At 41.3% G+C, this 15612-nt stretch overlaps 1 protein-coding gene across 6 annotated transcripts in view; it reads right to left on the bottom strand.

The window, feature by feature from the left end:
- PHACTR1 (phosphatase and actin regulator 1) overlaps positions 1-15612 on the bottom strand; it is a 502857-nt gene that overhangs the window by 280250 nt on the left and 206995 nt on the right. The window contains exon 1 of one of the 6 annotated variants that reach the window (XM_033114680.1): positions 6348-6578. The exons of 3 other annotated variants lie outside the window; for them this stretch is intronic. The gene's annotated coding sequence lies outside the window, so the exon portion shown is untranslated. Of the gene's footprint in view, positions 1-5853; positions 6579-15612 lie in introns of those variants that run through there. 2 more of the 6 variants (XM_033114678.1, XM_033114679.1) reach the window with 2 other exon arrangements.

Genomic DNA, 15612 nt, shown 5'->3' on the forward strand with positions numbered 1-15612 from the left:
CTCTTGTTAAGAACATTTCTAAAGCCCTTTCTAGCTGGAATAACCTCAATGACAACTTTTTTGTTGTTATTTTTTCTCATGAAGCTGTCATTTTCTATACTTTACTAAAACTTTTATGTATGTATTTTATTTCTCTAAATAGATATGGATAGATCTGTTTCATCTTTTCTTATCCTGCAAAACTCTTTGCACTAAAACTTGTCCTTGGTTAAGTAGATAATTAGTGCTTACTGACTAAATACAGTAACAGTAACAACAACAAAACCCCACGGTTTTGAGCAATTCTATATATGAACAAACCAACTTAAATAAGAGTCTCTAATTTATACATTAGGGAACCCATACTAGTTTTCTTAGGCTAATGGCTTGGTCCTGAGTATGTGTCCTTATGCTTTTCAGTCTCCTGGTTCTTTTTTGGGCAAGTCATGAATCTTAAAGTCAGGGCAAAATAATACAGGCAGTGACATATTCCAAATTACATCATAGTTTTTCATTCAACAGGCTCCTTCTAATAACCCAAACAAGAGACTTAATACTTGGAGAGGATATTGCATCCAAATAGTTTGAAGGTTGGGAAAATTAATTTAGCTCACTAACCCATTACATTCCCTGCTTCTGAAATGGATCCTGGTAAAGGGGGAATCTCTCTGCTAATAATGGAGTGTGTTCTTGTTTATGATGAAACCGTACCAGGAGAAAGATCAGGAAGTATGAGCATGATGCTTGGGAAACTGAGTCTTTCCTCTTGTTCATTGGAGGAATACCTTATTTTTAATGAAAAAGGACATGGCAGGGTATTGTTTTACAAATTACTAAATGTGTACTTCTTTTTTCCTTCCAATATAATTCTTCACCACTATCAGAAAAAAAAAAAAAACAAGCTACGGGTCTTGCTTGCGTGACATCCTCATGTTTTCTGTTGGGATCTAGCATCCAGACTGCTAACAAGGAGCTGGGATGTGCCCTACCAGAATTTGCAAATGGTTGACCTACAGGTGCAGCTGCAAGTGGGGCGAGGGGCAAGGAAGGCAGGGAGCATGATCACCCTTAGCGGGGTACACCTGAGAGTCACCTGTTCCTGCTGTTATCACTTTCTCTTTCAAGCCTTCTCACGCCTGTGAATTTAATTGGTTTTTATTCCCCTCCACTTCTCATATTTGTGGGAACATTTCAGCCATGAACTGGGCCTTGTACCACTCTGAAATCAAAAATAGGAAATCTAAAAATGAAGTGATGTGTAAGTATCACAAATCATATTCCTTCTCAAAAATTCTGTTTCAGGAATAAATAAATGTGTGTGTCTTCACGTGTGTGCATATGTGTATATATTTCAGGTAACCATGTCACTGAATGTCACTGCTTGTGAACAGGCTTGCGAACATGCTTGCGCATGTCACTGAATGCGAACAGGGAGAGTTGGGGGCCATCTGAAGAAATGGAGAAAAAAGTATATGATCACATGAAACATGGCAGGAACCTGGATGATATAGGATCAATCTTCCACTTCCTTTAAGAGACAGAATTTTGAACGGAAGTGGGAAATTAGCCAATGAAATGCCATTATCCTTTAGATCTCAAAGGAACACCTAATTCCAAACAATGTTAAATACATCCTCCAAGACATGCAACTTGCTAGGAACAATCTGCTAGTTCTTTGACAGAACACTGAGGTGGAAGTCAAAAAAAAAAAACAACAACAACAACAACAAAAAAACATAAAAAACAAGATCCTCACTTTCCCTCTTAGTTGAAATATACCAGGAAGTCAAGCTTTTCTTGCATCTTGGGCCAGGTGTACCAGGCTACCTTCAGTGGTGTGTCCCAATGGTAATTTGGAGACATTGTTTTCCTTTATGGAGGTACCACTTTTCCTTTAGGACCCGATACATGCCTAAAACACGAATACACCTTTTAATGCATTTTCTTAATTGATGGACTGAATCATGTCCCCCCAAATTCATATATTGAAGCTCAAACACCCAGAACCTCAGAATGTGACCTTATTTGGAGACAGGGCCTATAAGAAGGTAATCAAAGTTAAATGAGGTCATATGGGTGGGGCCCTATTCCAAAAGGACTAGTGGCGTTTTAAGAACAGGAAGAGACACCAAGGATGTACACAGAGGAAAGATTTTAGAGGACAAAGCAAGAAGGCCACCTGCAAGTCAAGGAGAGAGGCCTCAAGAGAAACCAACTCTGCTAACATCTTAATCTTAACCTCCAGAGCTGTGCGAAAATAAATTTCTGTTGTTTAAGCAACCCAGCTTGTGGTATTTTGTTATGGCAGCTCCAGCAAATTAATACAATAGTTAGTGGTTATTCATTAATTATGGATTAGCCAAAGTGATTTCATTCGGTATCGTTAAGAAGAAAATCCCATTGCTTAGCAACACACACGCTTTTTTGTCTTTCTTTCTTCTTCTTTTTTACTTTTTGTCAATTTTCTTTTACCCTGTGTAGTTATTAATCCCTGTTTGATAGGCCCAGATGGAGTTCAAGTTCCTAACATTGTTGAGGAGAACACTCTAAGGGTCTTGTCATGTCATCAGTTTTGACACAATATCTTATCTGTTTCTCTCAGTAACTCTGGGAGTAGAGTTGAAATTATTTTTATCATTTTATAAATGAGCAAGTAGACTCAACTCATTTACCCAGGGAATAGAACTGAATTTATAACCAAGTCTTTCAATCCCACTCTTTCTGCTATTTCTCCCACATTCCACTCCTTTTTCTTTTTCCTTAGCATTATAATACATATTTCCAAGTTTGAGGTGTTTTCACATTTCAAAATTAGCTTCTTTATTTTTGAATCATGTGTCTTATTTTTCTGTAGTCCTACTGGCCTTTTTTTTTTTTTGTTTTCTGTTTCTCTTAATTTTAAACTTTGGTGTTGACTTTGTGGTAGCTTTCTTAGAAGAAGACACTATTATCCACTCTGCCATTTGATGACCAATCCCAGGGAGGACTTTTAATCAGTTAGTTTTCTTGAGGAGCCCAGACTCTACCTGGAAGGCCTTTTATAAAATCCCTTCTCTTAGCTCCTTCATTGTAACTGTGGATTTTGCATTTTACAGGAGGCTGAATACCCATGGAATGCAAAAGAAAAGTTCTTCTGACATCTTTGCCCTTTAGACTAATTATACAATTGTCTTTGACTTTATAGTACAGCAAGTCCTCAAATAACATGGTTTAGTTCAACATCGTTTCATTATAATGTTAAGATGCCGTAGGAACATAGCTCTTGTTTATAACAACTAGCTGATGGTAAAATTGGCTACGTTATATGTTTCTTTGCTTAAAGTCGCAGAACCAGTCAATGATGTCAAGTGAGGACTTACTGCATATGGTCAGGAGTTTGCTCTATGGAAGGCATGAAATCTCCATATTAGGGGGCTGGACACTGGATAAGTCTAGCAGATTCTGTGTTGTCTCAATGGAGGCTCGGAACTGGGTAGTCATGATCACCCTCACACCTGTCGTCTGAGACCAGCAGATTCAGAGCCACAACTCATAGCAGGGCTGAAGTGGGGAAAAACTAAGCCTGCCAAATCAAACTACATCCATGGGAAGGTATTTGAGGCTCTCCAGAGACAAGGGCTCCTCTGCCTCTGTTGGCCCAACCCTAGTGTGGTCCCCTAGTGGGGTCATCAGGAGCAGTATGATCCGGGGGATATGGTGCAGGGAGTCTGCAGACAAATATCCCCCACCTGCTGCTGTCACTGATGTCTTGTGTGGCTTAAACCTGTTCAATTGACTCTTCTGTCCAAGATATAGGGACAATAATGCCTCCTCATAAAGGGGAATAGCCATGTTAATAACTTAATTCCAGAACAATTTGAGGATAACAAATGTTGACCAAGTTGTACAACATATTCTTTACCCTCTGATACATTAAAAGGAAAAACATGATTGGGTTTTTCAAGTATTTTGTGGTCACTAGGTATCATAATAGCAGGTATGTTTATTAGGTGCTAATTATGCCAGACACTGTATTATGTGCTGTTCTCGTCATCTGTCATTTTATTTACTTCCCATACAATCTATGGGTAAGTACCGTTATTATCCAATTTTACAGATGAAGAATCTGAGTCTTAGAAAGGTCAGGAAACTTGTCCAATGTCACTCCCTGAATAGGTGGCAGAATTGGAATGCAAACCCGTCATTCTGAACACTTTTAGCCAAAGTACCTATATTTCTAGGAGGACTGGATTTCCAACAGCTGTCCTTTTTCACATTTTCTGACCAGTTGTCCCATGAACTATTGAACTGTCCCAGAAATGGACATCCAAACAACTGCATTTCCCAGATTGCCCTTCAGACTGAAAGTAACACAGTAATCCTTTGTGAGACCACAGTTCCTGTTCTTGGGGTAGAAAATGTTGCACCACGATTTAGGCAGATTACCAAATCTCAGAGAATTAGACTACAAGGCAATGCACTCAAAACTATTTATTATACATCGGCTATGATTTGGAAGGCACCAACGGACCTTGCAGTGTATGGAGGTCGTTCTTATGAATCTCAGACTTCATATATTACTGAAGTACTGAAATGCAGGTTTCCAGCAAGTTTCAACTGATGGAAATCTGGACAGGAACTCACTGTGCTGATACTAATTATTTAAGCTTTCTTGAGGGATGGCTATGGCCTGCAAAAGGGGCTCCATAAACTGTTCTCTTATATTATGGATATTTATAATATCACGCTATCTATATTTCAAATGTGGGCTTTAATTAGAAAGGTCATTATACTATGCCTTTTGGCTTTGTGGTCATTGTTTAGTTTTGTTTGTTGAGCAGCAGAAGAGACGGGGAAGATAGGGCCTCAGCAGAGAGAGGACTCTAGAAATTGATAATCAACAAAGTCCTGTTGATTCCCAAATGTGGTCCATAATCCCAAAGATTTAAGAACTACTGATTCAAGATCATTTTAATTCTGATATCCAAATACCCTCTCGCAACAATAATTGCACCACTCGAAAGAATTGTTTATATCAGATGCATTCAACCCGTATACTTTGCCTCAAACCGGGAGCAAGGTGGGGAAGGAGTGGGGGGGCAGCAAAAACTGGAGTATCTCTTTATAGGCATCATTCTAAACCCTTTCTCTCTTTGATTCTAACATCACCATATTCTGTTAAGAGCACCTCATGTGGTCAGAAAGAATAGCAACTAGAAATGAACTCTTTTAAACTGAAGCCTTGCCTATTTCTCAGGTTGTCTAGGAGTCAGTGAAAAAAAGATCCACTGTAGTATTTCTTATTCATGCCAAGGGAGCTGTTATTAGTTCCCATATTGGTTATTATCTCAATGCTGCATTTTCTCTCAAAATGCCACAGCCCGAGATGGGGTCCCACCAAACCTGTTTCTTTACTTATCCTTTCATTTTCCCAGTTATCTTTGTTTATTTTTTTCAGTCATCTATAGTATCTCCCTGTGCTCCCCCTCCCCACACACACATCCCCACCACCAAATATCAATCGCTTATTTGATTTTTCCTTTCCGGTCTCTTTAAGTCAGAAACTTCCTGAGGTTCCTAAGCTGCCTGCCTCAGCAGGCGTCCAGGACTCCCAGCAAGTCCCCATTGCAGTGAGATTTGCAAGTGAATCTCCCTCATCTGAAAAACATCATCAGATCCCTATGCATCTCCTCTGACTTGCAGGCATCTACATAGACACAGTGAGTTCCAACACATCTTAGGAACCCATCCGAGGTTTGACAAAGGAAATCAATGGATGTTGGCAGCTCCAAAAAAGGAAAATTCCCTAAACCGAACAAAATATAAACCTCATACAGAATCCAACTAACAAACACAGAAAAAAGCAACAGAAGTATGTAAGACTCAGATGCCTACCTTACAGATTTCCCAAAGCTCTTTGCTCACACATGGAGACTTCTCCCTGCCTGTTTTCTGGCTCTCCAATAGCTGTGCTTTCTTACACTGAGCAATAGTCTCCTCAAGTGTCGGTCTCTGAAATACACATGCTACACACGCCCATACAGCCTCTCAGTGCCAGGCAGCCCCTGCGCCTCCCTTCCCAGTCCCGGCTTGCCTGTGCCAATTCCCTGACCACTGCTAACTCCTACACAGGATGGAACGGGGAAGGGAAGGGAGCCAGCAGGAGTTGGGGACAGAGGCAACTCACCATGGATTGGGTGGCCACCCATCTAGGCAGGAAGGGTCCATTTTCTCCCTTCCCTAAGCTGAAACCCCCTCCACAGATGGTTCAGGCTCATTCAGATCCCAGAGCAAGTTGGCAGACTCCTGCTAGCGTTCCCGTTCCCGGCAGGGACCCCGACCACTCCGAGGCAGCAGCCCCCAGCCCGCAGACACGGATCACCTCTTACCTTCACAAAGCCCTAGTTCTTAAAAGCCTGGCTGGGGTCTCCAAGGAGTCATGCGTTTTACTTGACATTGCAGGCAACCCGTTTCAGAAGCAGGGAACATTTCAAAATGAAAGAGAAAGTAAGCCAGTTATCCAAACCAGACCCCCAACCAGCACTTGGACCTCCGCAGCCTCTGGGAGTTCTCAGACTCGGTGCAGCCCACCCAACACTTTCGGCAGGGAGAGAGTTCAGAGGAACCTGCACCTTGGCTGTCCCTAACTCAAGGCCTGGGCTGCCTTTTTCTTTTTTCTTTTTTCTTTTTTTTTTTTGAGTATTTGTTGAGCTTTTTAACATGCAGGTTGTCTCCTTCTGCAGGGAATTACTCAGTGAGCCCGTCACCTGACTTACAGCAGCTCCATTATATAATTCAAACTGTGCTATTTGAGTTCTGATCAGAAAGTCACAGGCCTCTCCTCTATCCCTCCCCCACCTCCCTCTCCCCTCAGAGTGGAGGGAGAGGCAGAAAGGGAGACACTCAAAACACCAAACAACAAAAATGAACCTTTCTTGACACTTGGGGCTGGGGGGCATGCTGCCTTTTTGCAGTGCATTTTTATTTCCCTCTGGTTTTATTCTTCTTGGGTCAGGACTTCCTCAATGCCAAGGCTGACATAGCAGGGATTTCTCAAGATGTAACATCTCAAGATGGAACTGTAGCAGTTTCCTTGATTTTCTTCTAGGGGGGTGTGTGTAGATTAGAAAAAGCACTGAATGAATTTTCAAATGATAGGGCCATCATCAGTTGAAAGCCTCACACAGATGTATACAACACGTGTGTAAATGAAATCTAACACCTAGACTGTTGGTTACTTTTGCCACATATCTAAGGTCTGTGAAATGCCAAAGGGGTAGCTTGGGCTGAGGGGGTCTTTAGCCAACCCTCTGGCCCTGACCTTGATCCTCATAAACCCTCTCCAGACACCTCAAACAAGCATAACATCTGACTGAAAACTGCCAGCTTGCTATGCAAACACGTCTTCAAGGCCAAGCCCGGAGTCTCTACTTTCAACAACATTGAAACCCTGAAGGCCAATCCACATGGATATTTGGAAGCCAGCAGTGTCTTGCGTGAAGGTAATAAGAATCACTTCAGTCTGTCCCAATTTCCTCTTGTTAGCATCTGTCATCTCTATCCAGGTGATACATATTGAGGGGCACGTATGTTAACGCAGGATTCACCCATGAGTGACATCAGTTACTCACTAAATTTCTCTTGGAGAAACTTCGATGGCGTAAATGAGCATAACACTTAAAGCATCATGAAACACGACGGGCAAAATGAAAAACTGCAACCTGTTCACTATTTTCATGTCAGAGCTGGGATGAAGAGGGGCCCTGGGCTCCCAATCCTCTCCCAGCCAGTGGAGCCTTGCAGCTAAATATGGGAAGTCCTCGAAAAAGACTGTTAGCATGGACTACTACTCGACAAGAAAAAAAAAATGAAATACAGGCACTTGCAACAGCATGGATGGATCTTGAGAATATCACGCTGAGCGAAATAAGTCAATGGAAAAAGTCAAGAACCATATGATTTCACTCATATGTGGGATATAAAACTAAAAGCAACAAATGCATAAGACAAACAAAAACTCATAGACACAGACAACAGGTTAGTGGTGGCCAGAGGGGAAGTGAGGTGTGGGGAGGCAGAAGAGGGTAACGGGGGTCAAATGTATGGGAACGAATGGAGATTGGATTCGATGAACAGATCATGCAATACACACATGATGTGTTGTAGAATTGCACACTTGAAAACCATACTATTTCATTAATTAACGTCACCCCAATACATTCAATAAAAAAGACAAAAGAAAAAGAGAGTTCAAGTCTGTGGGAACAAATGCGAACACTGATCAACCTTCTTTGTTTTGTCCTAGGCTGACCTCTGCTCATCCTTCTGTATCCCCCATGCGTATCCACCAAAGGAAACTATCTGGTCTTTCCCGCCTGTCTCCAGCACTGGAAGTAATATTAGGTGTCATTACTATATTTAACTATGGGACATTAGAGTGATATGGTGTCCTAAGAATAACTTTCAAAATACTTTGCAACTACCTATCCACTTATCCCCCTGAAAGAATACCAGATAGTTACTATTCTCTTTAGACAGACCCAAGGGAGCTAATGACACAGGCAGAAATTAGAATTCAGTGCTCTATTTTGCAAAGGTAAACCCTGATACACATGAAAAAATTATAAATGTGTAAACCTGAATGACAGATTGATGTCTGTTTATATCTCTCCCTCCAGTTTTAGTAAATACAATGTGGTGTGGCAGTTCCTATAGTAACTACTTCTTTCTTTATGGGAATAGGGGAACACCGTATAGATATTACAAAGCATCAGGTTGCTGAGACCCTTCCCAGTTATGGGAAGAGAACCAATAATACAAAATATGCCCTTGGTCTGTATATAGTCATCAAATATTGACAGTGCAAAACTCAAATTTCCTGGACCAGCCCTGTCCAATAAAAATATAATGTCAGTCACACACGTAATTTTAAATTCTCTACTAGTCACACTAAAAAAGAAAAAAGCACCCTGGTGAAATTAACTTGGGTAGTTAATATATTTTATTTCATCCAGTCTATTCAAAATATTATTTCAGCATGTAATCAATATAAAAATTATTCACACGGTATTTTATGTTCTTTTCTTTATTCTAAATCTCAGCAACCTGGTATGCATTATATGTCTTTTACACTACGTCACACCTCAGCTCCATTTCAAGGGCGCAATAGCCACGTGTGGTCAGTGATTATTTGATCACTCGGGTTTGGAAATTTTTCCTTGAGCACATGTACATTTGTCTATCCCTACTTGGAACTTTAAAAAAAAACTGATTTTTTTTTTATTTGGTTCTAGCCTTATGGCATAATGTAAGCAGTATTTTCTCGAGTGGAGCAAAAAAAAAAAATCAAATAAGCTTGGGATGGAAATAGTATTAAAGATTCCATTCTTTTCATATCAGCAGAGGATCGTGAAGATTAAAAAGAAATCTCAGGTGTGTAACAAATCCCTTCCTTGCGTTACCCCCACCGCCGAAGTGATGCTTGACTGTAATTTCTATCTACCCTCTCTCTATGCCCTCTCCTCGCAGCCCATCTCAGAGCCCACCAAGTCGTATTAAGTTTACCTCTCCCCTTTTCTCAAGTCCCAGGGCCTCGGCTATAACCCAGACGCTCCCAAGAACCGCTGCCTGGTCTCCCTGCCTCCACTGTCTACCCATTCAAGTTCATTTTCTATTCTGTTTCAGTGTGAGCATGCTGAAAGTAGACATTTAATCATGTAGCTTCTCAGCTTGAAGCCTTTAATAGCAACGTGGTACCTTTCAAATGAAATCCTTTGTCGTGATCCACTAGGCTATCATCAACTGGCCTCTGGGGAACTTTCTGGCCCATCTCCTGCTATACATTCTTTGGCCTACATACTTGACTGTGCCAAGATTTCTTCCACGACTTCACGCCCTTCTGTAAAGTCTGTTTCCTCTTTCTGGAACGTCCTTCATTAAAATGCCTACTCCTCACCAAACAGAAAAATCCTTTGCGCCACACTCAAATCATTACTGTAGCTTTTCCTGGTCTTTCAGTCAAAATTAACAGTCCCTTCATCTGTGTTATCACACCCCTTTTATAAACTGATGTTACAACATTTATCACATTCTATTATAATTACATGATAAACAAGACAAGAACGGACTCAAAAAACAGGAACCTCATGCCATTTACCTCTGAAATCACGTTGGGACGCAGGACCTCAATAAACGCCTGAGGAATTCCGATACATTTTCCTTTCACTCCCCCCACCCTTCCGAGTGTCTAACCGCCTGGTACCACATCACCGTTAGCATCATTACACAGCAGCCGATATTGATTAGTGCTACTAGGTACCAGACACGGGGCTAAGCATTCTATATACATTCCACTTAATTCCAACAACAAATCTATACGTTAGGGGCTCCTCAGTGTTTAATAGCTGTGGCATCTCTAGTTTCGCTTTGTTCTTTCAACAAGTGCTTAAAAGTCATTCTGATAACACCTGTTATGACAAGCCGATATGCAGTTATGCCGCCAAAGAGTGTGGGACTTCATACTTGTCTGTTAACTTATTTGTTAAAAGACACATAGAGGTGTCTTCTGTTTTATATTTTTAGTGTCTCCATCTCTAACAGTTCCAATTCTTCGTGGTCCGGGAAAACAGAAAACCTAATTTAATAGTATTTTGTGCCGAATAAGAGTATGGTGACTCTGCGTAAGGGCATGAGAAAACAGTCACGTGAACATCACAGGATGTGACATTTAGTTTTGCAGCTCAGAGTCATTTTTGGCTTTTACTTTTGGCTCTCTAGTTGTTTCCAAATAATTCAGTCTAGGGGTGATTTAGAAAATGAAGGGATGAACACCAAATACTGGTGAGGCTGTGGAGCTAGAGGAGCTCTCATTCATTGTTGGTGGGAATGCAAAATGGGACAGCCACTTTGGAAGACAGTTTGGGGGTCTTACAAAACTAAGCATACTGTTGCCATACAATCCTGCAATTACATTCCTCGATATTTTCCCGAATGGATTGAAGACTTATGCCCACACAGAAATCTGCACATAGATAAATCAATTGTGGTACACCCATGCAATGGAGTATTATGCAGTGCTAAAAGAAATGAGCTATGAAGCTATGAAAAGACGTGGAGGAATCTTACGTGCTTAATACTAAGTGAAAGAAGGCAATCTGAAAAGGTTCCATACCGTATGATTCCAGCTATATGACATTCTGGAAAAGGAAAAGCCATGGCGACAGTAAAAAGATCAGTGGTTCCAGGGGTTGGAGGGAAGGAGAGGTGAATGGGTAGATCACAGAGGATTTTTAGGGCAGGAAACTACGCTGTATGATATTGTTATTAATGATGGGTACGTGTCATTATGCATCCAAATCTATAGAATGTCCACCAAGAGCGAACCTTTATGCCAACTATGGACTTTGGGTGATAATGACATGTCAATATAGTCATTATAGCAACGTGTCAATGTAGATTCATAATTGTAACCAACACAACACTGGTGGCAGGAGCTGATAGTGGGGAAGGCTTGCGTGGGGTGACGGGCAGGGGTATATGGGAACTCTTTGTACTTTCTGCTCAGTTTTGCTGTGAACCTAAACCTGCTCTAAGAAATGAAGTCTCTCTTTTTTTTTTTTTTTTTTTTTTTTTTTTAAGTGGAGGGACCAGAGAATGGCTTGCTCATGTGTGCCCGGGGATTATGTTCCACGGGTTCTCGTATTATGTACAAGTTGTTTTCCCACAGGTTGTCAGCTGCTCAGGTTTATTAATTGTTTTCCCTATTTTGTTTCCACAACACCACTAAACTAATGATAACACGTGTACTAAGGGATTAATAAATATTTGTTTAAATGAAATTAAGACTTTAATGCTTCATATAATAAATAAGTAGTTCCACCCACACAAACCCCATCATAGCCTTAGTGTCAACAGAAAAAACTACTACTGATGCGATTTCTGGAAACACGGGAGCCTGGGACAGCCCCAGATTGCAGGCGGGGTTGCGTTAGGAGGCCAGACAAAGGGGCTGGAAGAACAGCAGTGTCCTGGGAAAGCTTACTCGCTTCGACTCAGTCCTGAAGAGTTCTATGGCCACCCTTTGCTAGATTTACAATACACTGCACAGAGCAGGGCTATCTCTGTCAGGCCAGGTACTCACCCTCTGTGAGACTCAGTTTCCTCATCTGTAAAACGGGGAGGAGGATATTGTGGGCGTTACACAAGATCATGTCTACAAAATGCTTGGCAGAGTGATTGGCTCATGTCTGTGTCAATTAATGAAAAATGTTTATTCTCAATATTAAATAGTATTAGACATTACGTGATAATAATGACGTATTAGAGATGGCATTGAGGATCTCAAGAGATGCTGGTGCCTGTGTGAACCCCTCTTCTGCTGTCTCATGACACTTTTTTTCTATTCGACTTGCTGTTGGTGCATATTAAGATGGCAAAGTTTTGGACTTTCATAACCTCTGTCTTCCTTCCTTTCTTCTTTTTTCCATCCTTCCCTTCTTCTTTATTTTCCTTCTTCCTCCCTCCCTCTACTCTTTTTTCTCTTCCTTTCCATTTATTATTTTTAAATCAGTTTATTTCATCCCCTGCTATTCTTGGCCAACTAACTGAGGCTCTTTGTATCAAGCTCTTCTTGCCAAAGCCATATTAAGCTCACCAGGTGGCTAACCTTAGACCAGCCAGTTACTGCTTTCTCTTGGAAGGCCTGCAATACCCAGAACAAAAAAGGTACGAGGTCAAAGGATTCTTGTTCAGAGCAAAGGGGGCTGCTTCATACAGAGCTTCCCAGAAGGCAGGCAGAGCCGGAGAGGAAAAAGGTCTGAGGCCTCCAGCATAATCCATAACAGAGCAGTCCAGACCTCACTCCCTGCCAAGTCAGTGCCGCTGCCAATCTCAAAGGCCATTTTTCAAATTGTATTTTGGTTAGCTCAGCATAATGTCTATGTGACAGCTTTACTCTGGGAGAACAATAGAAAAAGGCAGTTTCCTGGAGGGGTAGGCAGTTGAGTTGCTTCCTTTAATTCTCTTTAAAGCACCATGGGGAATTTATGTGATGATCTGTATCCAAACAGGACTAAGATCCAAGAAAGACTCAAGAGGAGAGAGGAGATACACAGTGGCCCTTATACAGGGCTAATGAGTGAGGTCTTAAAGGTGGAGAATGCAGTGGAGAGAGATCTGGGAATGAATTCTAGTTCTGCCACCTTCTCGCTGGGGGCAGTTTATTTTCCCTCTGTTTCTTTCTGTGCGAAATGCTGATAATAACACACGGAGGCAGGGCGAGTCTGAGGTGACGTTTGTAAAGCCCTGGTGTTGAGCAGGTACAGAATGACCTTGGCCAGGAAGGTTTTCTCATGTCTAAAATGGAAAGAAATTACAATGCTCTTTTTATAAAGTTCTTTTGCTGGAAGTTCAATGAGACCCCCAACAAACGGTAAGTACCACATGTGTATGTCTTTCCTGTCCCCATACCGCCATGTTTCAGACTATGTTTTCCAAAGATGGACACAACTCTATCTTCCATCCCACCTACTCTTCTAGAACCTCGCCCCTCCGCTGGTAAGTGGTAGGATCTAATTTCTCTCCCTCTCGATCTGGATGAGCTTGGAACATGCTTGTGGCAATTCCGTGGGACTACAGAGGCTGAGTCATAAAAGGCAATGCAGGTGCTGCCTTATTAGTTGGAATACTTGCTCTTGAAGCCTTCAGCTGGCAGGTAAGCAGCTGATCTTTAAGGCTGCCCTGCTTAACAAGCCCAAACAAGCCCACGTGGAGAGACCATAGAGAGAGTTCCCAGATCCTCCAACCCAACTGGCTGTGACCTCATGACAGACAGCTGGAACCAGAATCACCCAGATGAGCCCTTCCAGAATTCTTGAACCATGTCAATGAAATGCAGATGATGAACACACAACGAAACCTAACTGTAAGAGAAACATGTCTTCGTTACACTCTCGTAGAGAACAATAACATAGGGTTCAAAGCTTAGGCCCTGGTATCAAGGAGGACCAGAGTTAGATTGACCTTTAAGAAAGTCCTGTGTGACCTTCAAGAAGTCTGCATGTCTAAAAAGGTGACAAAAATAATGCCTAGGTAACAGAATTATTGTCAAGATAAATGAAGTGGTTCAGGTTAAGAACTTAGCATCATAACTGACACAGAGTAGACATCTTAGATAGCGTTTGCCATCATCATCATCACCACCAATGCCACCAATGCCAACACCACCACCACCAACAACAAAGCTATTCCATAATCATTATGATGGGTTTTGCTCCTAAGGCCTTAGATCTGGCTGGAATACACCCCTTTCATTAATCACACTTTCTTCCATCTAGACACTTTCCCTTCAACTCATGGTCTACAGGGCTGCCGTTTCTCAGCCTTCATGCTAACGTCATAGTCATGAGGTATTGTTTCAAACCATCTAATGAATCTTAGCTGCTTCGTACAGCTCTCCCACCATCAGCCATTACTTCACCCTCCATGCTCTCAATTGTCTCGGTCATCATTACGTATTAATGGCCAAGTATTCTGGAGCAGAAAATCCATTCTGACTAAGGATGCGTACTGTCTACCTCGAGGTCTGTTGGGCCATTCAGCTCAGCCTTTGAATACCTATGATGAGCCAACAGAGGAGAAAATTAAGGTTCAAAAAGCTAAAGTATATTGGAAACAGCATAATTGTTTGCTCACTTATTCATTCATATATCCATTTGGCTACTCAACAAATAGTTATTAACAGCTTACTATGTGCTGGGCTCTGGACATGCAAACATGAGCAGAGCAGAGCAGATGTGATTTCTGTTCTCATGTTGTTTTCAGACTGGCGTAAAATAACTTGCTCTGTCAGCAAATAACCCTGGGTTTGAATCTGACTCTGTCACTTACTATATATGTAAATTGCTTCAACATTTTTGAGCTTCATCCTTTCCTTAGGATCATTGTGAGGATTCAATGAATTAATATAAAGGCAGTGCTCACCGCAGTACGTGGCAATGTGTATGTTTCTTTGCCCCAGTATCATATAACTAGTAGCCGCTAGAGTCAGGATACAAACCCAGCAGTGTCTGGCTCCCACGTTTATGCTTTTAAGGATTTTTCTAATTATTATAATTATTTTTAAGTCTCACTTCTTTTGATTTTGATGTTTCCCCCGTCATTAATTCAATTCATCACTCATACAAAAATGAGGAAAAAAAATGTTTTTCCATGTCTTTTTTTATCCCTCTTCTGCAGAACCTAATGCAGTAAGCATTAACAGATATGAAAATCATAAGGCCACCATATGGTCATCACAAAAAAACAATAACAACAAAAAACCAGAATGGTTCTATTTCTTCAGGTGATACTTGGGAAACCACAGTGAAGTGTTGGGTCATGCAGAATGTTCTATCAGTTATAAATAGCACATCAGAAAGCACCATAGTCACTCAGAGCTTATCTAGCCATTTGGTAATTTATGGGAAATTGTTCCTTTATTTAAAAGTTGGAACTTTTATACAATTATAGTAATGATCGACGGGACTGCCGTTAAAAATCCACCAGCCTTTCTGCACTGTATGCAAAGTCTTTCTAGACCTCTGAGCCCTCTATCTGTTGGCTACCACACTGCAATTCTCTTGCCTTCCAGGACACCACTTACTCTAAGCTACCTTG

The sequence above is a fragment of the Rhinolophus ferrumequinum genome, chromosome 9 (assembly GCF_004115265.2).
Source record: "Rhinolophus ferrumequinum isolate MPI-CBG mRhiFer1 chromosome 9, mRhiFer1_v1.p, whole genome shotgun sequence".
NCBI classification, from domain to species: Eukaryota; Metazoa; Chordata; class Mammalia; order Chiroptera; family Rhinolophidae; genus Rhinolophus; species Rhinolophus ferrumequinum.